The sequence below is a fragment of the Hylobates moloch genome, unplaced genomic scaffold, assembly GCF_009828535.3.
Source record: "Hylobates moloch isolate HMO894 unplaced genomic scaffold, HMol_V3 SCAFFOLD_16, whole genome shotgun sequence".
Lineage (NCBI taxonomy): Eukaryota > Metazoa > Chordata > Mammalia > Primates > Hylobatidae > Hylobates > Hylobates moloch.
The window spans coordinates 6157017-6176319 of record NW_026652291.1 but is presented as its reverse complement, the minus strand read 5'-3'; the positions used below and the strand labels follow the sequence as shown (position 1 = coordinate 6176319).

At 43.9% G+C, this 19303-nt stretch overlaps 1 protein-coding gene and 1 non-coding gene across 4 annotated transcripts in view; one reads left to right on the top strand and one right to left on the bottom strand.

Annotated features, from left to right (window-relative positions):
- The window catches only part of SETD3 (SET domain containing 3, actin N3(tau)-histidine methyltransferase), an 85365-nt gene that overhangs the window by 32557 nt on the left and 33505 nt on the right, over positions 1-19303 (bottom strand). The window lies entirely within an intron of this gene.
- On the top strand, positions 15852-15958 carry LOC116456524 (U6 spliceosomal RNA). Its single transcript, XR_004244735.1, has one exon. It is a non-coding gene; the product is annotated as a U6 spliceosomal RNA (small nuclear RNA).

Below are 19303 nucleotides of genomic sequence, written 5' to 3'. Positions count from 1 at the left end.
AAGTGGTGGAGGGGTTGGGTGCAGTGGCTCACGCCTGTAATCCTAGCATTTTGGGAGGCCAAGGAGGGCAGATCACCTGAGGTCAGGAATTTGAGATCAGCCTGGGCAGCATGGCAAAACTCCATCACTACCAAAAAATACAAACATTAGCTAGTTGTGGTGGCACACACCTGTAGTCCCACCAACTCGGAAAGCTGAGGTGGGAGGATTGCTTGAGCCAAGGAGGTGAAGGTTGCAGTAAGCCGAGATAATGCCACTGCACTCAGCCTGGGCGACAGAGTAAGGACCTGACTCAAGAAAAAAGAAAGAAAAACAAAACAAGTGATGGAGGAAGTGAGAAAATGTGGGGAGGGGGTAGGTGAAGTTTGAGAATCTGATAAGATCTATGGGCCTGATGTGGCAAGGAACTGAGGGTGGCCTCTAGCAACTGCCAGCAAGAAACCCAGGCACTGACGAACTGAAGCCTGCTGCAATCACAGGAGTGGGCATGGAAGGCACCCTTCCCCAGTCACGCCTTCAGATGAGACCACACCCTAACTGCAGCTTTGAGAGAGACCCTGCAGCAGACAGCTCAACTAAGCCATGCTTCACTTTCTGACCCAGACAAACTATGAGATAATAAATGTGTGTTTTAAGCCTCTAAGAAGCAAAGAAAAACAAAATTTTAATTATGAACTTCTGGGTGTACTTCTCAAAAAAATTCACACAAACATATGACTATTAGTCAAGATGCGCTGGAATCTGCCATAATACCACTGTATTATGTCTCCAGGAGTCATTTCTCACTCACTGCATGCTCCCTGGGTGCTGCCTGTGCCCCTGCTCCATGGGATCTCCACTCCAAGATCCAGGCACCCAGTAAATGTTAGTGCCTTTCTGCACTGAACTGTTCTGTTCACAGGAACCAAACATATTTGCAGGAAAAAAAGAAGATTTAAAAGGATGAAGAAGAAAGAAAGACACAAGGGAGGGGAAGTAAGTGACAGAACACAGACACAGGAGGCATCACACCACCATGGGCACAGGCTGGACAAGAAAAGAAAAGTGAAGAAAAGGAGCACTGGTGAGACACAGGGGAAACTCTGAGATGGAATGGAAAGAAGCCAAGAAACCTAAACATAAACAGAGCACCCTGATTCTCTTAAACGGGAGGCAAGAGACTTTGCTTGGGGTGCGAGGCATTTGGTCTGTTTCATGATTGTCATTAATATGGTTACCATTTCTTGTCTCTTTTGTTTCCATTTACGTTCAGCATTCACTCAGTCATCTGATAACTAATATCCTATTTCAGTCCTAAATTTATGGCTTTTGGATATATCCAAGTTCTTTGAAACATGTGCTCTGTACTCCAAACAGACACTGGCTAGTTAAAACGTGAGGAAGAGGTGCCTCAACACCAGGAGTCTTGAACAGAAGCAAATCTAATATAGAAACCCATCTGAATCTTTTTAAGTCCCAAAGTTACTTATGAAAATCAAGTAATTTTAAGGCCTCCATAAGGCCTACCTTATATGCTTAAGAATTTATTTTGGTCTCCTCAATTCCACACACCTGTTTTCGTTCTTCGAAACAGATGAAAACTGTGAAGTATAGAGGAAATGGTAAGATATTCTGAAGTGGGTCCAAAGACAAGCAGTCACTATCCCCAGCCACTAAACGAGAGGGGAGGGGGAGTGAGCCCAGCCTTGATGGCTCAAGATGGGCCTGACGGGCCCAGAGAGGGAAGCCCAGGAAACAGCGTTTTCCGTAAGTTTCCCAGGTGACTTATGCTCACTCGAGTTGAATCCAGGAACCAAGTTTAGCACTGGCTCCCACCGAGGAGGAAAAGAGTAAAGAAAGATCTCTGCTCTCGGAATAAAGCCCTCCCTGCCCTGGGTGCACAGATATGCACACACACATGCACAATGGAAGTGGAGTCTGGGAGAAGCTGAATTTCACACTGAGGTTTCTGGCCCATCCAGATCTGCCCACTTGAGGTTCTGGGTCACTGAAACCCTGTCAAACAGAATATGTGAAGCTTTAATTTTCTACCTGATGCTAGTTTATATTTTGTAGTATTTTCTATTCCATGTATATATGACTTAAAATTCAAAAATAATTTCATGTTTTTAAAATAGGGAAAAAAGTCAAAGGTTTCTGACATCAGCACCAAAGACTCCAGCTATATTAATTACTTGTTCCTCAGGGTATCTAATACACCTTTTGACCTGACCTGCAAATAACGAACATTTATTCAACAGACGTTTATCAAGTGCCAAACATTAGGCCAGGAACTGTAGCCAGGAAGCGAGTTTGCTCTCAGGCCTCTAGGCGCTCACGTGGCGCCACTGAGGAAATGAGGGAGAGGGAGCAGGTGATGCATCAGCGAGTGACTGAACTTGGCACTGCTGAGCCCAGGCGCCACCTTCTCCTCTCACAGCAGACCCTCCACGAGCACCACGCCCACCTGCCCACAAAGGGCTGGCAACCAGGACTAAATATTCCAGGACAAATCTCACCTGGGTCCAGCGGACTGGTCAGTATGTGCAGAAATGGGGCAGGTCCTAAATTTCACTCACTGAAATCAGCTCTAATCTAACAGTAACAATAAAAGTAACAATGAACACTGAGTGCCTACTGTGTGCCAGACACAATAAAATGTCCTAAGCATCTTCTATGTATTAACAAATGTAAACCACACAGAGGCCATCACTCCCGTTTTACAGATAAAAGGCCCAGAAAAGCCCTGCCCCAGGTCATCCAACCAGAAAGTACAGGCGATTCCAATCCTCTTCACCTAACCACCTCAAGAGCTGTCTCTGCACAAATATAACACATAATAGGGATTTTGTTAAATAGATATTTCCACCAAGTGGGTCCCTTACATTTTTGTGAATATTTATACTTCATGAAGTACTCTCATACTTCTCATCCAATCTTTCCAATACCAACCTAAGGCAGTGATTGGCAACCCCATTACCACATGGAGAAACTGTGGCCAAGTGACCTGCCACCCCTTTGGTGATTTACAGGCAGAGCTGTGACTCAAACGCAGGAGTTCTGATTCCAACTCTGGTACTCCCTCTAGTGCACACCATTCACACAAACGCAGAAAAGTAACAATGAAGAGGGAGCCAGCAGTGGCCTAAAATAGCACCATGCATTAGTAGGAATTTTTTTTTTTTTTTTTTTTTTGAGACAGAGTTTTGCTCTTGTTGCCCAGGCTGGAGTGCAGTGGCACGATCTCAGCTCACTGCAACCTCCACTTCCCGGGTTCAAGCGATTCTCCTGCCTCAGCTCCTGAGTAGCTGGGATTACAGGTGCATGCCACCACACCCAGCCAATTTTGTATTTTTAGTAGAGATGGGGTTTCTTCACGTTGGCCAGGCTGGTCTTGAACTCCCGACCTCAGGTGATCTGCCCGCCTCGGCCTCCCAAAGTGCTGGGAATACAATAGTAGGGATTTTAAAACAAGACCCTAGCGTCTAAACCTAGAGCAACTGATCCCCTTGCCAGGGTCATTCTCACATAGCAAAGCAACTGCCATCCCACACACACACTGGATGACCACTCTACCACCACAGATTCTTATTACAAGTCAGTTTTAACTCAGGAATACTATGAATCTGCTCAACATAGTCATGAATACACAGAGAAGTTTTCCTAACACCACTTCTTCATCATGATCCACCTTGAATGACAGCTGTCATTCAAGAACACCTCTTCTGAAAGTACTGCTTCCCCTCCTCTAACTACCCTAAAATGCCACCACCTACTTTACTAAGATTCGTATATTTAAGTGGTCAGTTTTATGGGAGACCTGACAAGTAAAAATACACTGAACTACATGAAAAAAATTAAAGGACAAATTCCCTTCTATCTGGCAAATGTCCAGTTAGTTAATCATGCCACTGAGTGCAAAGAACCCATTAAGAGTCCTGATAAAAATTAACAGCATGCTTTAGAGTCCATTTATTTTCTGAACTGAATATTTTGTGCAGGAAAAAATGTCAGTATTTCAGTCTTCATTACAATTCTAATCTGAAAGTTAAAAAGCAACAATGACAAAAACGCTAAATCAAGTTCTTAATAATTGAATCAAAGTGAGAAAAAAATCTCTAGTTTCTGCAAATGCCAAGCCATTTATATTCATACTTTTAAGTATTGCTTTTAAGCCATCAAAAAGCAAAACTTCAGTTCCATATGCTAATATGGTCCACATAAAGCTCCCATAATTAATGTACTGAGCTTTGTTCTAAACAAAAGTCTAAGGGCACAGATGTGGAATGACTAAGATTTCTCTTAAATTCTTCTCATCACATCTACAAGGATTAAGAAGAGATGGATGCAGACGTAACAGTGACACACTAAGCAACAATGCTTCCAGTAGCAAACACACAAGAACACTCTCACCATCTCATGCTGAGAGGCTCCCAGCTTCAACCTGCTGACGCTCTGGGCCAGACAGCTCTTTGCTGTGGGGCTGTCCTGTGTCTTGCAGGGTGTTTATAGCACCCCAGGCCCAGGTGTGACAGCTAAAATGTCTCTATTCCCCCAAGGGATCAGTCATTTTTGGTGGAGAACCGGCGGGCTAAACAAGGAGTTCTTATAAAGGACACAAAAAGCACTATCTTTAAAAAATAAAACTGATAAATTAGACTTTGTTAAAATTAAGAACTTCCATTCATCAAATAATATCATTAAGAAAGTGACTAGGCAAACCACAAACTAGAAGATAATCACAAAATGTATATCTTATAAAGGACACACGTGCAGAAGAAAAAGCCAAGTTAAAGACAGGCAATGGCAGGGAGGGGAGATGGGGAGTTAATGCTTAACAGTCACAGAGTTTCTGTTTGGGGGGATTAAAAATTTTCTATGGTGGTGATGGTTACACAACATTGTGAATGCAATAAATGACACTAGTACACTTAAAAATGGTTAAAATGGCAAACTTCATGTTATGTGTGTTTTACAATTTTACAAATTAATAATGTAATATAATGTAATATATATCCTCAAAATACACACTGGATTTCAAACACTTATAAAAACAGTGTAAAATATATTAATAATTTTTATATTAATTACATGTTTAATGGATATTTCAGATATCTTGAGTTAAAAAATATATATTTCAAAAGTTCTTTTTTTTTTTTGAGATGGAGTCTCGCTCTGTTGCCCAGGCTGGAGTGCACTGGTGCGATCTCGGCTCACTGCAATCGCTGCCTCCCAGGTTTAAGCGATCCTCCTGCCTCAGCCTTCCAAGTAGCTGAGACTACAGGCACGTGTCACCACACCTGGCTGATTTTTTCTATTTTTAGTAGAGACAGGGTTTTACCGTGTTAGCCAGGATGGTCTCGATCTCCTGATCTCATGATCCGCCTGCCTCGGCCTCTGAAAGTGCCGGGATTACAGGTGTGAGCCGCCGCATCCGGCCTTAAAAATTCTTTAATGAGCGTAAGATTTGAACAGGCACTTCCCAAAAGAGGATATCTAAGTAGCTAATAAGCAAATGAAAACAGCTCAGCACCATTAGCCATCAAGGAAAGTAAATCAAAATTACCACAAATACTACTACATGTCCATCAGAATATCCCAAAAAACCAAGTGCTAATGAGGGAGTCGAGCAACTAGGATGCTTGTGGACAGCTGGTGCGAGTGTAAATTGGTTTAACCACTTCAGAGAACAGTTTATCAACATCTACTGAAGCTAAACATACGACCACTCAATACTCCAATAATTCTTCTCCCAAGAGAATACTCAGAAGAAATGAATGTATATGTTCACAAGAAGATCAACACAAGATTACTTCTAGCAGCTTCACCTGTAATAGCCAAAAACTGGAAACCACCCAAATGTCCATCGACAGAAGAAACAGATAAAAAACTGTGGTACCTTCATACAGTGAGAAACTATACAGAAATTTTCAAAAAGAATAAACTACAGCTACACGCAGCAACATGGGTGAATTCCAGAGACTGAGCCAAAGAAGCCAGAGACCAAGGAGTCCCTACTGCGTGCTCCCCCGGTTGCAAAAACCCCAAGGAGGCAAAGCACCCAAAGGCCTTAGAATGAGAAGAGTGCTTCCCCCTGACACGGGCGGGGCACTGACTGACGGGGAAAGGACAGTAGGCAGTTTTCTAGGCTGCTAGACATGTTCCATGTCTTGATCTTGGTTGTGCTACTTGAGTATAAAAACTAACCTGGCTGGGTGTGGTGGCTCACGCCTGTAATCCCAGCACTTTGGGAGGCCGAGGCGGGCAGATCACCTGAGATCAGGAATTTAAGACCAGCCTGACCAACATGAAGAAACCCCGTCTCTACGACAAATACAAAATTAGCTGGGTGTGGTGGCGCAAGCCTGTAATCCCAGCTACTCGTGAGGCTAAGGCAGGAGAACTGCTTGAACCCGGGAGGGAGAGGTTGCGATGAGCCAAGATCATGCCACTGCACTCCAGCCTGGGCAACAAGAGCAAAACTCCGTCTCAAAAAAACAAACAAACAACAAAAAAAAAACACCTACATTTAATATACATGTACTTCATTATGTACAAGTTAAATCTCAATTTTTAAAAAATTAAAAGTTGACAGAAAACTCCCCAAACTGGCTCATCTTTGCTATAGGAGGTTACTAACTGGCCCCAGCCTTTTAAAAAAATTATATTTTTATTCTATTAATACTGGCTATTTTAAATAATTAACAAAGTAGTCAAAGGCCTATTTGTTATTACTCTGATACCATTTACCACCAGGTACATATTTTTATCCTCTTCTGTTATTTGCCATGTATATTGCCATGTTTATTCATAGACTATGAATAAACCTTATTTTAAAAGTTTACAATGCTCAATGTTTGGAAGCTATCGTTAATTGTCTTTTAAGTATAGCTATATTTTTTTAGGTAGTAAACTTATAAATCATTTGACTCTTTCCTGCCTCTCAAGTTTTCTTGGCAATTTCTACCTAGAATTTTGGTAGTTAATCCTACGCTGACTGGTAAAATCCTTTGTTGTGATCAGCTGTTATTCAAGTGTTTTATTGACATTTAGCTCCTCCCCATGTGTCTTACTTCCCAATAGCTTGTGAACTAGCGATTCAAGAGAACGGAGCTGAAGTAGGTGCCTTTAACACCCACGAGTGCCCTGAATGTAACAGTTACTCAATAGTTCACAGAACTGGCAAGGACTATCCTGGGCCATCAACGTCCTTCACACCTAGTTCAAGAATCCCCTCTTCAGCACCCCTAAAGGCCCATGACAGGAAGCTCCATTTGTAAAACATGCACTTGTAAAAATCCTCTATATCTAGAAATATCTTTCCTTCCATTTCACACCTGGCTTCACATACCTGTAGGAGAGACAAGGCAGGTTCCCCCCCGCCACCTTTTTTTTTTTTTCTAAGTATGGAAACTGAGGCTCAGATTGCTTGAGGGATTTGGCTATGGTCACAAAGAAAGAAGACGACTCCAGGGCTCCAATGTCTGGTCCTCAGTCTTTCCACCTGTATTAGTCCATTCTTACACTGCGATAAAGAACTGCCCAAGATGGGGTAGTTTATAAAGCTAAGAGGTTTAATTGACTCACAGTTCAGCACGGTTGGGGAGGCCTCAGGAAACTCACAATCATAGAGGAAGGGGAAGCAAGGCACCTTCTTCACAAGGCAGCAGGAAGGAGAAGTGCCAAACAAAGGGGGAAGAGCCCCTTATAAAACCATCAGATCTTGTAAGAACTCACTCACTATCACAAGCACAACATGGGGGAAATCGCCTCCATGATTCACCTGCCTCCACTTGATCTCTCCCTTGACACGTGGTGATCATGGGAATTATGGAGATTACAATTCAAGATGAGATGGGTGGAAACACAAAGCCCAACCAGATCACCACCGTACTTCTGCCTTCCAAATGACTCCCGGGCAAGTTCATCAAACAGCTTGTGTCAAATAGTTTTCTAAATCAAGAACGGCCTGGTCTACATAGAGCTTTCCTTCTCAGTTTTCTATCATCCAGAAACAGGGTCTTCTGCATTCCTGACAGAAGTGTTAGGCAGGACAGGGTCAGGGACAGAGCCTAGACATGGCCACCAGCACCTCACTGCTGCCTGACACCATCCACTAGTACTCCCCAGACATGCTCAGACAGCAGTCTCTATTACAGAACGGGGATAAGTGTTATGCTGAGATTAAGTGGCCCTCCTTAAATTCAGAAGAATAAAAGTAAGTGAGTTTGGCTTGGAATGGCCTTTTCTTAATGCAAATTTGCTTCGGTCCACTGTCATGTTCTTACGGTGCTTTTAATTCCTCTCGGCAGCCTCTCCAGGAAGGAAGTACCTACCCACACACCAGAAAAATCTAGCACTGTGCTGAAAAGTGTTGACCTTGCAAACAACACAGTCACTACTACTCGTGGCCCCACACAGGAGTTGTATTTTTTTATCCAGTAAGTGTTCCCTGGGTTCTTACTACGTGCCAGCACCGGTTTAAGTCCTCCCCTTTTAGCAAGATTCCTGAGCACCTCCCTCCACTGCTTAAAACATTTCCACAGCTTGTGCAGAAATGTAAATCAGCAGTAGGTGAGCAGAAGGTCTCAATAAATGTTTATGGAATGAATGACCAGCTCCCATGGTTACAAGATAAAGTCAGCACAGTACAGTGGATAGAGAAGATAGTTCAGTTAGATATGAGATTAAGTACAGGGATTATCACCAACTAGGTATGAACTGAGGTCCTGAAAGAGACAGGCCAGCAAATAGGCCTCAATTTCCTCACTGTCAAATGAGAAGTACCCAGACCTCACAGGCATGCGGAGGATTCGGTGGAATTGTGTTAATGCGGATCCTGGCATTGAGTAAAGTGCTACCTCAAGAGTTCTGTTCCCTCCCTTCCAGCATGTCTACCTTGCCACCTCCCTGTGCACATCACACTCCAGTCCCACTGCGTGGCCATGCTGTGCCCTCTACCCTCCACCAGGGAAACTCCTACGTCCTCTTCAGGGGTCAGTGACCAGTCCCACCTCTGTGAAGTCTTCCCTACTCCCACTCTTTCTGCTGCTTTCCCTGCCTCTGGGCTACTCTGCCAACCCCTCAATGTGATTACATTATGTACCGCATTTGGTTTTCCACTAGATTGAATGCTCCTTGCAAATGGAAACTACACCAGCACCTCTCTGCAATCCCAGCACCTAACGACGTTCTTCACACGTCAGTGGTGCTTGATAACAGGTAACTGCCAAAAAAGAAACGGCACTAGATCAGTGAAACTTGTGCGTGACTGTGTGACTGTGTGATATGATGCTTGTGCATGCCTGTATGTGTATATGTGTGTGTGTGTGTGACACACAGAAAGATTGATTCATCTCAATAAATCTCTTTCAGTTTTGAAATACCATTTCAAAAGCCTCAATGTAACTTGGCTCAACGCTTCAGTAACTCAAAGAAACTCCATTTCACATCTACATTAACTGAAATTCTTCCTTTGTCACTACATCACCTACATTCACTTGATGCAGTATCTGCATTTAGATATCAGTTAACTGTACATAAGCAGTCCCTCAGGTCAGTCTACATGCCCATTAATGAGAAGCCAACCTCCTTCTGGTTCCAGAAACCACAGCCACTAATTCACTTTAAAGACCACACAAGAACAAGGACTTCAAAGCCGATGGCAGCATTTCTGTTGTAAACTCTATCAAATAAAAACTGGCTTATTAATTTTAAATGATTTCAGAGCATTTAAGGAAAAAACATGAGACTGACACAAAGGTTCTGAAACTCATTAGAGCTGGTCTTGAAATCACTGATATATTTAAACTGAAATCTGCTCTTTCTGACAGCTTTTCGTTCAGACATGCTACTATGTGTGTGTCACTACGGTTAAGGTTGGGTGAGCACTTCCATTAAAACCTTCACTTTCACAAGCTTATAATTTAAGAATAAAAATTTGCTCCAGGCTTGACTTTTGCATACAAAAGGTTTCAAATATATATTCCAAAGAATAAAATAAACCTGTCTGAACTGAAAGCTCGGATGCAAAGCATAGTAGATTATCTGTGGTGTGTCTCTGGTTTAGACAAGTTAGAATAAGCTAGGAATTTAGCATTGAAGACTTCCTTTCTAAGACCATAAAGCTTCAAAACAGAGAAAGGTTAGTAATGTCATGTTATGAGCAAGGTAAACTTAAAACCAATTTATTCCAGAATCCTCAAGATCGTCCTTATCTCCCAAACTCTTCACATCCAGTTTGTCACCAGATCCTGTCAATTCTACCTGTAAGTACTTCTCGGATTCACCAGGCTAAGTAGTCTTATGGCCTCCAAACTGTCCACCTCCCTGCCACTGGGGTTGTCATTAAGCAAGCAACCAAACCAGTGCCAGTCTGACCATGTGTCCCCTGCAGGATAAGATCCCAACTACCGGGTAAGGCTTGCTGGAGGCTCTTCAGGACCTAGTCCTCTCCCTCTCACTGTGAACAGGCCTTTCTGTTTCATCTTGTTGCCTTTTACATCCAATACAGGGACTTTGCTTTCCAACATCATAGGAAGGTGCTCACATCCAGCTTCAGGTTAATTACATTAGAAGAATGATTGTACTTAAAAAACATATTTATATTCATTATAGCTCAGCTATATTCACAAGTCTGTCAGAGAGGGTAGATTGTAAATATGGAAACTGAGGCTCAGGGCATCCAAGCTTCTGCAGGTATCACACAAAGAGAACTGCTAAAGCAGCAGCCACTTGATCCCAACTTTGGCCGGAGCCACAGGCGCTACAGGCACCCCTGGGAGATTCAGGCGACAGACTCACGGGAGCAGCTCCTGCTGGAAATCCACAACAGGCTTCTCAGCTCCAGGGCTGTGCCCTCTGAGAGGCAAAGGCTGCTCTTCTCAAGCTCTTCCACACATGCCCTTTTCACCCCCAACTCCAGACTGCTGCTGACCTATTTCCTCCAGCCAGACAACTTTGCCTTTCAAGCCCCACTCAGGTATCACCTGCCCCAAGCTTCATAAGAGATCAGCAGAGCACTGCCTCAGTTTACCACTTTTGCTCGTCAACATTTCCTGTTTGTTTTCCTTCTATTTCCAATGATAAACTTCTAGAAGGCAAGGACCTCATGCTGATTTTATATCTCCTTATAGCACCTATGACTGAACCACAGGAGAAGCATTCAGCAAAACTCATTACATATATATTCTGAAATACATATATTTATATATAAATATATAAAACATATTTATGTATTAAAAATATAAACATTTATATTATATATACATATATAAATATGTAAGTATATATCTTTATATATTTATATGTATTTATATTTTTTATACATATATGTATTTATACGTTTAAATATTTATTTTTTGAGACAGGGTCTGGCTTTGTCACCCAGGCTAGAGTATGGTGGCACAATCTTGGCTCACTGCAACCATCACCTCCTGGGCTCAAACCATCCTCTCACCTCAGTCTGCTAAGTAGCTCTACAGGCACACGTCACCATGCCCAGGTAATCTTTTTGTATTTTTTTTTTTTTTTAGAGACAGGGTTTCACCATGTTGGGGTTTCACCATGTTACCCAGGCTGGTCTTGAACTCCTGGGCTAAAGTGAGCTCCCTGCCCTGGCCTCCCAAAGTGCTGGGATTACAGGCGTGAACCACCAAGCCCAGCAGAAAATATTTTCAATAAGTAGTAATTTGACTTCTTTTTAAAAGAATATGAATGTTACTATGTTTTTCCCAATGAGACTGAATGTAAATAAAAATAAACACAGTATCCATGCTATGTTTTCTATTACTAATTTTTAGAACTCACTTTTTCCTTTAAGCTGAAAGAATAAAGTTGATTTGCAAAATGACAAAATTACTCAAATCATTAACACGTGACCAAGCTCAGGGACTAAACAACACAGGTGGGCCTAAAAGTAGCAGCTCTCCAAAACCACAATTCAGGCTCGAACTGTCGATAATCGCATTTCACTACACGTGCGAAGTGGAAATACCCAGTAATTTCCAGTAGAGCCAGTAGGGGAGAGGGTCAGGAGCAATATACACAGCCTCCGGTGTCTACACCATGCGCAGGGGAGGGCGATTCACTGGAACAGCTCAGAGAATGAATCTAAGTCTCACTGAGGTCAGTGAGCCCTGGCTGGAGGACTCAGGGGTGGAACGTAGCAATGGAAGCTTGTGCGTTTAAAGCAGAGCCAGTAAGAAGGTGCAGAAAGAGGGCATAGGGTGCACCTGAAGAGAGCTCTCAGAATCTGGAGGGGGTAAGAGGCCTTGTAGGGAACACTGGGTGAGAAAAAAAAGAACAAAAGGGGCTTGACAGTGATGTGGGAGTATATTTCACATCACCCCATCTTTTGGAGAATACAGAAAGCACTTAAAAAAAAAAAAAAAAAAAAAACAGAAAAATACAACAGCCCAAGAGAACACAGGCCAGTTATCTGGAGAGCTGCTCGATTAAATCTAATAAAAGCTAAGGATCTGATAAATTCCTCCCTCACTGTGAATTCATCTCTCAGAAGACAAAGAAAGGACAGGAACGCTGATGCTCAGGGCCAATGAGGCCTGTGAGCAGAGTGGCAGTACGCTGTCACACCCTCGGCAATCCTCACCTAAGCTGTTGCAGACTCCTCTCAGGTTTAGCATTCATCCCAGTAGGGGTAAACCCGTCATAGAGGGACAAAAGTGTCTAAGAGGGACCTTTGTACAAACTGGGAAAAGTTGTCTGTCTATGAGGGCCCCAGCCCAGTGGGGACCCAGCATGGGGTGTGGCGGATGGGCTGGACCTCACTCCTTTTATATCTCCTTATAGCACTTACGACTGAACCACAGGACCTAATCAAGTGCTTCTGTATGCACAGAGGGCTCACAGCCCTCAGAGAGCCTGGCCACACGTGACTTACACGTGGAGAACAAGGCAATCAGTTCCCCATTCAACCAGTGCTGCTTGAGCCCTTCTGTGTGACAGGCACTAGGCCAGGCAGCAGTGCCACAGTGGTGCCCAAGGAGAGAAAGGCCCCACTCGTAAAGCTCAAACTCCAGGGAAGGGGACAGATGACAAACACAAAAGCAATCACAGGCAGCGACACATCTGCAAGAGGACAAAACAGCACGCTAGCACAGACGTCAGGGGGTCTTCACGGTCAGAAGAGACTCTATGCCGAGGCTAGAAGAACCCAGGGAAGCCTGCGGCAGGCAGGAAGGGGGTCCACAGCAAAGTCCTGAGGAGAAGAGGCTGGCGAGTCCTGGGCCCTCATCACCGCCAGAGGGAGTGGACTGCAGTGAGGGAGGAAGCGGCCCCTGATGAGGCCGCAGCAGGGGCAGGGCCATCTGGGCAGCCGAACCCTCTGTTTGTTCTAAGTGTAAGGAAAGGTCAGTGGGGAGACATGGACTACTATTTATATTCCAAAAAGAGCCCCTTGGTGGAGCTACATTGAGGAGGTCAAGAGCACAGGGACCCTTTGGAAGAAAGAAGAGTGGCCAGGACTGGGTGATGGAGTCGTGGCTAAGGAAAATGTATCTAAAGTGAGAGAAATCATGGTAAGAAAGCCCCCAGGCATTTTAAACAGTCCCAATCTCTCCAGACCAAAACTCATGACCTCTGGTGCGCAGACGCCCACGGCATGAATTCTGACTATGAAGCGGCCGTGGAGGACACAGCACACTGACTGAGCACACCAGCTCTGCATCAGATCTGAATCAGCCCCAACCTAGCCACTTCCCGGCTGTGAAACTTCAGGGAGTCTCAGTTTCTCAGTAAAATAAAAGTAATCATACCTTCTCATTGGGTTATTAAAAGAATGAAATTAAATACACAGTTTCTGGCTGAGTTTTATCAAATGTTAGTTGTTTGCTGTTTTGGCTACTGAGTGTTTTATTCATTCAAAAGACAATTACAGAGCACCATCTCTGTGTTGGGCACATTCTAGATGAGAATGAAGCAAAGTCCTTGTCCTCCGTGGGCTTACATTCAAGTTGGGAAGACAGACAGACAAATGAAGGAATACACAAGTGACCCTCGAATCACACGGGTGTGAACTGAGTGGGTCCACTTATACATAGATTTTCTTCCAGATCTGCCACTCCTGAGACAGCAAGACCCACCCTTCTCCTCCTTCTCCTCTTACTCAATGTGACGATGACGAAGATGAAGACCTTGATGATAACCCACTCCCACTAATGAACAGGAAATGTATTTTCTCTTCCTTATGATTTTCTTAATAATGTTTTCTTTTCTCCAGCTTACTTTATTGTAATACAGTATATAATACATTTAGCAGACAACATATGTGTTAATCAACTGTTTGCGTTACTGGTAAGGCCTCTGGTCAACAGTAGTTATTAGTAGCTAAGTTTTGAAAAGTTAGAAGTTACATGGATTTCAGCTGCATGGGGTGGGGTCAGCATCACTGCCCCGTGCTGTTCAAGAGTCAAATGTACGTGCTGACAGGTACTGACTGCCAGGCAAGAGGGGAGCGAATATCCAGGCACATCTCTAAGACACTGGAACAGCGGCCCAAAGAACGCCCACCAACCACACACCCTGACACGGACAGGGGCGCTGATGTTGTGGCACAGACCCCATTTGCCTTGGCCAAGCTGCCCCTTTGAGTCTCATTTTCTTATCTTCTGATAGGGAGAGTTACACACCTATATTACAAGGTTATTGTGACGGCGAGCTGTGAAGCTGGACGTGAACACATTTTATAAGGATCTAAACAAATGTGGGTTTTTACATCATGATCATTTTCTCCAAATGCCACTTTTCCCTTTAAAAACAAAAATAAAACCTCCTCAAATTTCTCCATAAAGCAATCTTCCTTCTCTGAACTCCCATGATTTTTTTTTTTTTGAGATGGAGTGTCACTCTGTCGCCCAGGCTGGAGTGCAGTGGCGCAATCTCAGTTCAAACCTCTGCCTCCCGGGTTCAAGCGATTCTCCTGCCTCAACCTCTCACGTAGCTGCGATTACAGGCGGATGCACCATGCCTAGGTGATTTTTGCATTTTTAGTAGAGATGGGGTTTCACCATGTTGGCCAGGCTGGTCTCAAACTCCTGACCTCAAGTGATCCGCCCACCTTGGCCTCCCAAAGTGCTGGGATTACAGGCGTGAGCCACTGTGCCCGGCCCCATGATTTTGTTTTTAATCTGTGTCCTGACATCACTTTTTACTGAATTATATATGATTAGAATGTAAGCTTTGGAAGACAGGATTTATTCTGATTAATTGTGTAAACCCGTAATTCCAAGCAGGTGCCTGACAGAGGTTATAAATACTTCACTGGTGAGTAAAAAGAACTCTCATGCTGCAGATGAGATTGACTCTCTTGCTCTAAAAACCAGAAACAAAACTGTAAGATGAAGGTTACAGGGAGGCCTATTTTGCCTCAATATAAGGAATGGCTTTCTAACTATAGTCTTCTCGCACTGGAAAGGGCTGCCTTGCAAAATCAGATCTTGAGCAGGGCCATGACTCCTGGAAGGAGGCCAGGACTACACTGCTGAGTACACAGCTCCTGTATCAGTGCAGGACTCAATCCGAGTGCTGGGCCTGTCACAGACATCACCTTCTTTGCTCCCACGCAGCCTGGTTGGCAGACATTCACAGACCCTTTCTACAGGGAACCTAATATTTAACCTGGCCAGGCTGAGCTAGTGGGTCACAAGCTTGAAATCTGAGGTACTGTTCTTCTGGGGTCCACTGCATCCCACAAAAACATCAGTGGAAAAGGCAAAGCTGGAAGGCTGGGTGCAGAACAGACAGGGCAGTCAGGAGATCTGCCATTCACAAGGCTACTTCAGAACTATTAGATTACAAGGGCACTTTTATTGGATAATCTGCCCAGCACAAACTTACAGCTAAAATGAATTTCCGTGCTCACTTAGGCAGCACATATACTAAAACTGGAATAATACTGGGAAGATGAGCATGGCACCTGCGCAAGGATGACACACAAACCAGTGAAGAGTTCCACATTTTTGTCCTATGGCACTGTAGGATGGCCATAGTTAACATTAACACACTTTATAGTTTCAGATAGCGAGGATACTGAACATTCCCGACACGAAGAAATGAAAAACTGAGATGACGGATATGCTAATTATCCACCTGATATGATCTTACACATTATATGTATCAAAACATCACCAATGGGCCAGGTTCACACCTGTAATCCCTGCACGTTGGGAGGCCGAAGCGGGAGGATCGCTTGAGCTCATGAATTTGAGACCAGCCTGAGCAACATGGCAAAAACTCATCTCTACAAAAAATATAAAAATCAGCTGGGCATGTTGGTGCACGATGATGTGGGAAGATGGCTTGAGCCTGGAAGGTGGAGGCTGCAGTGAGCCGAGACTGAGCCACTGCACACCAGCCTGGGTAATAGTGCTAGACTTTGTCTCAAAAAAAAAAAAAAAAAAAGATGTATGTCATGAATATGTACAATTATCATTTGTCAATTAAAGAAAATGTTTTTAACCATCTTGAAAAAATGTAAAAATAAGAGAAGGAACGTTTTTTTAAAAAGGCCATGATGGTAAAAGATATGGCCCACCTGGAGTGGGCTGCAAGCTCATAAGGACTCAAATGAAGCAAAAAATATTCAAAAACAGTGTTCAGGCTGTATCAATTCCAGGTAGAGGTAATATGCGACGCAAATGCAGAAAGCTATCTAATCCTCCTTGGCAAATATCCCAAATGAATACTGGCAGCCAAGCCTCACCAATACTCAGGCTCTCAAATTCGAACAAATCAGAGAGACTGGACCTGAACGTGGTCTCATCAATGGCACCTTATAAACTAACGGCAACAGAATATACTACGCCCTCACTCTCTGTCTACAAAGATCCATCAGCACCAGCATTTCTGTTAAGGCAATCATTTCACCAACTCACTATAAATTCACTCAAGTTCAACTAAAGTTAAGCCATCTACTATCCACTTGATATTAAAATGCAGCAGGGGTGAAAAGTCACAACTGTGCTTCCACACTGGGCTGCTGAGAGGTCCCAGACTCAGATTCAAAGTTACATATTAATAATAACTGATGTCCTGGAGGTTCCTCTAACCCCTTCCCCCTTTTTGTGCTTTTATCACCTCCGTTTTCTTCCTTGAGAGTAGATTATAGCTACAAAGGGTGGCCACAGGATAGCTGCAGTCTAAACCATTTAGAGCAGAAGAAATTACAAAAACGGCACAATTCTTCAGGGACACCAGAGTGTGGGTACACCAATAACAACGAATGTGAGCGATTACAAATGTGTGTAATGTGGAAGTGTTCTCATAAGGGTACTTAGGGTCACCTCAAAAACATTAGCAGGTTCCCTCTTCTATCATACAGATTAAAAACAAAAACAAGGTCTAAAAATCCTGTCCCAGAGGATAGAGAATCTACTCACGGAAGATCTTAGGTTTTGTTTTGTTTTAAAGCAGGTTTCAAAAAGGAATTTCTTGAAGTTTCTTTTGTTTTTAAACTTCTAGGTATTTTCACAAAGCTCTTATTGATCAGACTCATAGGGAGGGCCCAGGACAAGTAAAGCTGGGACTGGAGTAGGGGAGAGAAGTAATCACATAACGGGGCAGGCCTGTGGAGACAGAGGAGACAGGAAAAACTGTGTCTAGGGTCAGACAGGTCTGAGCTTCCGTCTTCACTGGGCTTACTCAGTGGCTCTGGCGAGCTTTCCTGTTCCTACACCCGCTTCCTCGCTTATAAAATGGGGACAATGCCCAGCTCTGGAGGAACGGTGAGGGTTAGGGAGCCTCTGTCAGGGCCCTCAGCCCACCACTGGCATTTGGAGGCGCCAAGGAACACCATCTTAGGAGGAAGCCCTGTATTTCTGGCCTCTATTCTGACCTCAGTACACAAATTAAACTATCAATGACAGCCTAGACCTGGTATTGGCGGTTTCTTCTAATTTGGTTAATTCTGTCTCAGATTATTCTAGGAAGGTATAGTTCCAGACACCTCCTTATATAAGAAGAGAAAGTAAGAAAAGTCTTACAGTGCTCGGCCCATAGCGGGCATTGCCTAAACTTCCTTGGTGAGGATGCCAGCCCCACATTATATCACTTGGGACTCCATGGTAACTGTTTGCCCTTTAAGTCTGTTTTCCACGCCCCTATGGGTGCCTCTACTCCCATGCAAACAGCTACGTCACAGGTAAGGTGGAAGGCTGGGGACAACGTGCATCACTGTGCTGGACATCAGCTCCCAAACTGATTGACAAAAGCAACAGTTTTCCTAAAAGGGCCAAGGACCGCAGTCAGGTAAAGAGATGAGGAAGAGGAGGAAGGCCATGGCTTAACAGGAGGGCTTCCAGTGAGAAGGGTCAGCAGGGAAGACAGAGCAGAAGTGTTGCCAGTCCCCAAGGCAGGATGCAGATGCTGGGGTCTGACCTGGGAACTCAAACCCACCTCAGGTGGACACACCAGTGTACGCTAGGGGCACCCTCCCCCAGGCTCCAAGGCAGGGACACACACCACCAAGAAGACCCCAGGCAGAGCTCCAAGGACAGAGAAAAAGCATTTCTTTATTTATTTATTTTTTTTTTTTTGAGACAGAGTCTCACTCTGTCGCCCAGGCTAGAGTTCAGTGGTGCAATCTTGGCTCACTGCAACTCTGCCTCCCGGGTTCAAGTGATTCTCATGCCTCAGCCTCCCAAGTAGCTGGGACTACAGGTGCACGCCACCACGCCCAGCTAATTTTTGTATTTTTTTAGTAGAGACGGGGTTTCACCATGCTGGCCAGGCTGGCCTCAAACTCCCAACCTTAGGTGATCTGCCCACCTCAGCCTCCCAAAGCGCTGGGATTACAGGCGTGAGCCACCACACCCGGCCCATTTCATTTCTTCAGCCCCCGAAAAGCCACTGGAACTAAAGCTGGACAAAATAGAAAAAATGAAGAACACTAAATTCACAGAAGGTGAAGTTTCTATATGTGATCTATAACATTTACAAAACAAGAACATAGTTAAAAGCACAGATTTTTTAAATGACATAGCTACAGTTTTCATTTATGGAAATGATGAAAATGAGATACGTGTTTAGAATGAGTAATTTAAAAAATTGGAAACCTTAAATAGGACACAATGAAGGCAGTGCTTACACATTGAACACAAATTAATCTCAAGGTCAGCTATCAGGAACAAGCAAGGTCATAGGTCAGGGCATTTCACCAAGACAGCCAGTGGCTCTACCAAACTTTATAAAGGCACCGGCAACTCTCTAGAGAACAGGCAAGCCTGGACTGATGTCCTAAGTCCTAGTTTTTTCAGTCTTTGTATCATTAAATAAGTTGAACCTGTAAGGATAACAATTAAAAAAAATG